Source organism: Pteropus alecto, unplaced genomic scaffold (genome assembly GCF_000325575.1).
Source record: "Pteropus alecto unplaced genomic scaffold, ASM32557v1 scaffold3, whole genome shotgun sequence".
Taxonomy (NCBI): Eukaryota; Metazoa; Chordata; class Mammalia; order Chiroptera; family Pteropodidae; genus Pteropus; species Pteropus alecto.
This window is the reverse complement of record NW_006442484.1, coordinates 5714543-5720631: the sequence shown is the minus strand read 5'-3', so window position 1 is coordinate 5720631 and position 6089 is coordinate 5714543. Positions and strand designations below refer to the sequence as shown.

At 50.1% G+C, this 6089-nt stretch overlaps 1 long non-coding RNA gene across 1 annotated transcript in view; it reads right to left on the bottom strand.

Moving 5' to 3' along the window:
- Nucleotides 1-3097: 3097 nt before the first annotated feature.
- Nucleotides 3098-6089, bottom strand: part of LOC112470266 — a 3505-nt gene continuing 513 nt past the window's right edge. Inside the window, exons 2-3 of the long non-coding RNA XR_003042910.1 lie at nt 5488-5517; nt 3098-3263 (exon numbers count right to left, since the gene is read on the bottom strand). This is a non-coding gene — a long non-coding RNA (uncharacterized LOC112470266). The remainder of the gene's footprint in view (nt 3264-5487; nt 5518-6089) is intronic.

Below are 6089 nucleotides of genomic sequence, written 5' to 3'. Positions count from 1 at the left end.
AGAATAATATTGAGTGCTTAAAACTGTTTTTAGTTCTCGAGGTTTTGCCTCATGTGCATGTATATGTGTGCATGTGTGTGCATGTGCACAGGTGTGTATAACCAATACATATGTGGACCTCTCCTGACCCTTGCACAGGGATGAGACAGCAAGAATAAGCATCCTTGACATCTGCCCTGGATGCACGAAATTGTGGAGGAGGGAGATAGTAAGGGTGCCTGTCGTTCCTGACATTCCAAGGGGGAGGGCCCTCTGTTTTCCCGGGACTAGCCTGGCCCCTGGCACCAACAGGACCGACACTCAGCCAGGCTATTGAAGATACCGTCACTTCAGTCTCTACTGCCTGCACCTAAGCAGAACAAACCCTCCCCATCTCCCTCCCCTTGGGCAGGAAAAGGAGAGATTTAATTTCTTCCCCTCTACAACTGAGATGCCCCAAGTGAAATGAAAGGTTTTACCCCTGACCCATCACCTGCTGTCATTAGACAGGCCTGCCGATCATCCTCAAAGACCATGCAGAAACAGAAATTTTATAGAAAGCCCAGCTGTTCCACCTCACCCATGCTACCACCCCAGGCCTGCAAGGCTTGAATATCATCAGCCTTGCTGCTGCTGTGACATTGGGCAGTGGCCATCACTGTGGTGGTGCTTAGCCTTTGGCCGTCTGTGTCTCTCCTGTGGGTAAAAGCAGAATGTGGCTAATGCCTTCAGGAAGGGAAGCGTTGGTGACCACCTTTGAGCCTGCTAAACCCTGTGAACATTTAGCCCAAAGGAAGACATTAAGATGTTAATGTTCTGTTTATTTCTGAAATTCCTACTCCAAGCATCCTATACCTCATATAGATTCATTCGAAAACTTGTAATAAGGCCAACTTGACGCCTGGCATTGAGCCCTTGGCTTCAGAGACAATCAATAAACAGACAATGAGAACTCCCTGAGAGGCTGTGATAGGGAGCCCAGGGAGGGGCCGACCTGGCCTCCAGGGCTGTTAGGAAAGGCATCTCAACGAGGCTACACAGACCTGAGTATCGGGGCCAAGGGGGCTTGACAGAGTGAATGGGTGGGCAGCAAGGATGGCTATTCCCAGAGGAAGAACATAAACCCAAACGCACAGAGGTGGACTCGTTCGTGGCTTTCTGGAGTAGAGGCGGTAGCAATGTTTAGTTTCTGATTACTCCGCCTCCAAGCTGCCTCCCAAAGTCCTTGAACTCCCAGGAACCACCAGCAGATGTTCGTTAGTGGGCGGGGAGCAGGAGGATTGGCGCCATTTGCCAGGGCGGCATGCTCGGAATAAATCTTGGGTGTTGCTGCAGGGCCCAGCGCTCCTGGTCCTGAGCCAGTTTGGAAGGGCTGGAGCGATGGGGAGCCCGGAAGCAGCGGGGCGGTGGGAGGTGGGCAGGGGGAAAGGAGCCTAATAGGCTGTTCTTAATTCTTTTTATTACTTTTGATTAGGAGCCCCGGCTGCCCAGACCATAAGGACATGTGCCCCCACCTCTGCTGGAGCATCATTAGAGGAACACATTTGGGTGAGACTAATGAGGTTGGCTTAGGTAAGGACCGGAAATAAACTGGGGCGCCGCTGGTTGGCTTCAGGCTGCGCTTTTATTCTGTTGCGGCATATTGCTGCTAGCCGAGATGCTTGTTAATGTGCCCCAGTCACCGCTGGGCTTGGGGCTCTCAGGTGCTGCAGTTCATTCTGATTACCAGGGCTTGATGTGGGGAGGCTGGTTGGAATTCCCATCCTGGTAATGAGAAAGGCAGGCAGTGCCACTCTCGGGCCATTCCCCTCAGCAGTGCCAGAGGAAGGTAGCCTTGGCCTCTGGGACCCTCCTTGGATATTCCACATGGAATGCAGGTAGGAACCACGGTGAGACCCAGACCCATCCATCAACTTTGCCGTACTTTCTCTCTTCTTCAGGCTGAGCCCTGGATCTTGATCCAACAGGGCATCACCCAGCCCGTCTAGACCAGCCAGAGAGAAGAAACTATTATCCTGAATGAAGACTCAAGCAGCTGTGGAATGAAACCACTATCTTCACTTGAAAACCTTGCTCTACCCCTTCCTCCTACAGGAAGCTTTCCCTGATGCACACACACATTAATATCCATCCCTTCTGTTCTGTCTGTGTAGCTACTTATGGGGCTGCTCTTGGCAAACTCTAGAGTCATTTACAGGTCACATGCCAGTCTCTCTAGCTATATGTGAGGACCAGAGAGCAGGGACTGTGTCCTGGTCACCTTGATATTTCCAGCGCCCAGCACAGATCATGGCACATACCAGATTCTCAAGATGGTTGTTAAGTAGAATTGACTTACTCTGGGAGCATTCGCATTCTGCTGGCATAGTAAGCTGTCCAATGACAAGTCACAGGGGACAGAGGCAGAGAGATAGAGGAAAAGAAGAGACCGAGGGTCAGGCAGACTTTCAGAGGCCCAAGTGAGCACACTGGACAAAGGCCTAGGGACAGGTCAATTGGCATCAGAGTCCTTCCTCACCCAGAGCCAGCCCACTTATAGTCCCTAGATGTAGCTGCATAAGTTTCTGTGATTAATCACTGATCAGATGGGGCGAAGTCCTAAAGGCAGCAGAAGAAAAGTGATCCTCAGAGCCTGCAGCAAGTCTGCTTGCCACAGGCCAGTGAGGGTTCTTCTCAAACCCACTGAACTGGGTCTGAGCGGCAGTGACGGGATTAGGTGGCGGTCTGCTCACTGGCCAGATACCAGACGATGCTGCCGAGAGGCAGGCCAGTTTCTTACGCACCAGTTTTACATAAAGCTGGGAGCATTAAACCATTCTTCTGATATCAAAACAAAGACACATATATTATGGAGTAAGGTACAAATTTTAACTAATTTTTAGACCAGGCATGAAACATCTAAGAAATTTCACACTTCTGACTCCTTCACTTGGCCAACAGGGCACAGGTTTGTTTGTTTGTTTGTTTGTTTGTTTGTTTGTTTGTTTGTTTTTCTCCTTTGCCCCTTTGGAGCAGAAATGGTTAGCAGGCCACACAGGGAGGAGAAATAAAGTTAGAGACTTGGCTGAAGATGGAGATGAGGGCTCTATGTAGGAGATCCTGGATCAAAAATGCCCTCTCAGCTTCTTTCTAGGTCTTTGTCCCGCAAACGGGAGCAATGGCTATGTCTTTCCTTCCCCAGATGCGTCTGCCTGGCGCTAGGACCCCAGGGAAGAAGTGATGAGCTCCAGCTCCAGCGATGTTGGCAGGTGAAGCTGATCCGAAAGTCACCATGGCAGAGGGAGCTGCAAGAGGAAAAGAACACGGGCGTGAGAATGAGCACACTCAGAGGCCCATCCATGAGCCTCACCGGCTTCTCTCTGATCTGTGAGGCTGAGCAGGTCGCCCTTCTGTGGGCCGGAATTTCCCCAAGATCTCGCAGATCCACCCTGAGCCTTGCTCTGCCCTGTGAGGTCTGCTGCAGTGGGTTATCTAGCCCTCTAGCCTTTTATAGCTTCAAGCAATAGGGAGCCCAGCATGTGATGTGAGGAAGGCAGGAAAACAAGGCCAGGGTGCTCATTCCCCCAGCCCCCTCCATTCGAGGTCCTGAGAATGTACTATCCCTTGGGGTAGCCCTCGACTGCCCATACCTGTGTGGTTAGTCAAACCTTCCTTGATTATTCCAATGCGAGTGTGTCAACGCATCCCACATGGCAGGAGGAGAATGGGTGGGCAAGAGAGAGCAAAGCATTGATATCTGGGTGAGCTGTGGATTCGAGATGGCCAACTGTGATCGGTTGTTTTGGGGTGCCTGATACGTTGTCCTAAAGACAACTCAGAAGCCGCATCCTGGATGAGCGGAGGGAAGAGTGCTGTGATCAATTAATAATGTCTGCCATGGGAGCAGGGCTGGTCACAAAGGACTTCGAGCTGCAGGAAAAGGGATTTAAATTTTATCCCATAAGCTTTGGTGGGAGGGAAGGACAGTGTCATCAAAGTCATTTTGAATAAAGAAGCACAATCCCAGTATTTTTCTCTTTCGTGGTATGACATTATGGGAGGTGGACGGGGGGCGGGGGGAGGCGGCAGGGAGACCACTGAAGAGGTCACTGCAGTGAATATGAAAAGGCCAGATATGGGAAAATGTAGGGAATTGAAAGGCAGGAAAATGTTTGGGAACGTGAGATTTTAAGGTCAAATTCTTAGGACTTGCTGGCTTGTTGATTATCAGGGTTGAAAAGATTGTGACGAATCCTGTAACCAGGATACTGGGAGGATGTAGGTGCCATTATAGGAGCAGGAGACCCACAAAGAGAAGCAGGATAGGGAATCAGTGTGAGAGAGGAGTTGAAAAAATACAGAATGTTCCTATTGTCTTAGAAATTTGAGCTCTAAACTAGGAGTTGAAAAAATACAGAATGTTCCTATTGTCTTGAAAGAAATTTGAGCTCTAAACGCACTTGGATGAATGGGGTCTGGGGTAGACTGGTGGGCATTACACAGTCTCGTCCCCCTCAGCTGGCCGGTAATGACACCTATAATTGGAAACATTATGGCAGCACCACCTGGCCTCCAGGAGTGAGTGAAAGCAGGAGGAGGGGGTGGCAGCTGGTCAGGGAGGAGTGAATGGTATGCAATTGCCACAGAAATGCCTTGGGTCTTTCTGCCTTGGGGACAATGCAGAAGCCACCCTGGGAGCCAGGTCCTCCAGCAATACAACTCTGTCCTTGTCCCCTTAAGCCTGGCTTCCCCAGAATTAGTTTTCCTGATTGGGTTAGTTTTTCTTCTAATTTCTAAGTTTTGCATCTGCTCACTGTAGAAAATTTTTTAAAAACATAGCTCGCTATTAAGAAAAAAATTCACCATAACTCCACTTGCAGAAAGAGTAGCTGATAAGAGTTGTTATATTCTCTCCAGACTCCTCTCCTCTCCTCTCCTCACCCTCCACTTCCCTCCCCCACCCTCCCCTGCCCTCCTCTCCTCTCCTTTAGCATGTCTGATGAGGAGACCTCTGGGCCACCAACCTGGGTCTATAGGAAATAGCATGTCTCTTTGGGCTGTAAATCAGCTCAGGGTGGATTGAGCTTCCCCCACCCCTGGATGGTGCCCTGGTTCTGGATCTCATACAGTGCCAAGATGTATAAGTGGGGAGGGCTGTCGAGGGGCCCCGGGTCACCAGTCACCTATGTTCATCCACATGAGCAACCCTGGAGCAAAACCATGGCTCTGCAGCAACGTGTGTATCTCTTTGGGATGCAGGGATCTCGGAGAGTTTGAAAACTGGCACCTGTGCAGCAGACCCTAGAGGCCCCTGTGCACACTGACACCTCGGGCCTCCCCTGGGGCCTCCAGGGCCCCTGACGTCCCCTCACCCAGCCCAGGCCCAGAGAATCCCTCCGTTTGGGGGAACCCCTCCAACCCCGCTTTTCCTTGCCACACACTCCTGGCTCTTGTCTTTTCCCAATGAACTTGGAAGTCCACAAAATCCAGAGGCTAAAGCATTTGTAACCGGAAACTAGTTCCTCTTACCTTAGGGGCAGCAGAGGCTAAGGTAGAAATCTTCCCAGGAGGTGAAAGAAGATGTTTGGCAATGAAAGACAAAAAGAAAAAAACAATCTTCATCTTAAAACGATCTGAGCAGTTGCATCCCAACAAACACAGACACCTCACTTTTCTTACAATCTCGAGATTATAATGTACGTACTCAAAGACTTCTTGGTTTTTCACTCAGTGTTACACTGTGGGCATTTTCTCACGTCATTTGAAATGCAATTTGTGATGGTAGCTTTTAAGGTTAATTTAGTAAATGAATGGGAAACCAAGCATTCAGTGGGTGAAAGATTTGCCACGGGTGTGTGCAGAGACTTGTATCAATAACCCATCTTCATCTCTCCCCCTTTCCTGAGCCCATCCCCAACCCCAGCATCCCTCCCTGCCGCCACTCCCTTGCTCAAGAAGCTACCATTGTTACCTGTTGTTATCACAGCAGGTCTAAACTCTGGTTTCAAATCCCTCCATAACCTTTCAGGGCCCTTCTCTTCTCTGCAACTAATGCCCCCAACTCTTGCCACAGGTACTCATTCCTCTCTCTGGGACGCCAGTCTCCTGAGATCCCCAACCCCACCTCCCCC